The following is a 950-nucleotide window of genomic DNA, read 5'->3' on the forward strand; positions in this document are numbered from 1 at the left end:
ATAAGCCTGAAGATAACTGGGGAAGGTTCAATTCCTGATAAAACTGATTGATTTTGCTCTGAAATGAAACAAATGTATCAATATTTAACATCAGAATGGAATCCTTTCTATGGGCCAGAGCATATAAGGACAAAACCAAATGAATTAAAACTTTAGTTAGAAGACATCGAGATGATGTCACCAAGCAAAATACATTTTGAATATAAAATTCCCTGTAAGGATCTCTACAGTCATAGAGTGAACTTCAGTGTTCACGTCAGCAGCACATGCACTAAAATTGAAACGATTACAGAGAAGATTGGCACAGTCCCCACACAAGGATGACGTAGCGTGAACTTCAGATTAAATAGTCTGGTTAATTAATGCTCCCCGCTCTTTCAGAACACTCTCACACTGTGGCTTTTCCTGCCACAGGAGGTGTTCCTTGTACTGGTGACCTACACGCATTTCCTAACCCAAACCCTCACCTCAGCCTCCTTGAAAGCGGCTCCCAAAGTTAACATGGTCAGTATCGCCCACAGACCTCACTGAGATGCAGATTGCTTAGCTCTGACTCAACCGTTTTTATTCAGTAGGTGTGAGGCAGGGCCTATAAATTTGTATGTCCCATAATTTTCCAGGCGCTATTGATGTAACGGATGTGGTGACAACCCTGTGTGAACTGCTCCTCTGAATGGTATGAGAAGGTTTCCCAAAGTGAAGCTATGGTGAAGGGAATCGGCGAGCTCTTGATGTGGCGCAGGCTTGGTTTGAAATGCAATTTCCTATGGATTCATATGCATATTTTCAGAGAGAACAGGGTAGAATAACCAATTTTTCTTAGAAGACTGTCAGTTAGAACCACCTAAAAATGATCTTGAGAATGAGTATGGTTTTCCTATTACAGTCTTGGAAATGTGGATTTGCTAAGAATTATCCAAATATTGTATAACACTTATGGAAAGCCGCTA

The 950-nt window shown here is 40.8% G+C and overlaps 1 non-coding gene across 1 annotated transcript; it reads left to right on the forward strand.

The window, feature by feature from the left end:
* The first annotated feature begins 247 nt into the window (after positions 1-247).
* LOC121101569 lies at positions 248-356 on the forward strand. The gene has a single exon (XR_005833561.1). It is a non-coding gene; the product is annotated as a U6 spliceosomal RNA (small nuclear RNA).
* Positions 357-950: the final 594 nt, after the last annotated feature.

This window comes from Ursus maritimus, unplaced genomic scaffold, assembly GCF_017311325.1.
Source record: "Ursus maritimus isolate PB19 unplaced genomic scaffold, ASM1731132v1 scaffold_8, whole genome shotgun sequence".
NCBI lineage: Eukaryota > Metazoa > Chordata > Mammalia > Carnivora > Ursidae > Ursus > Ursus maritimus.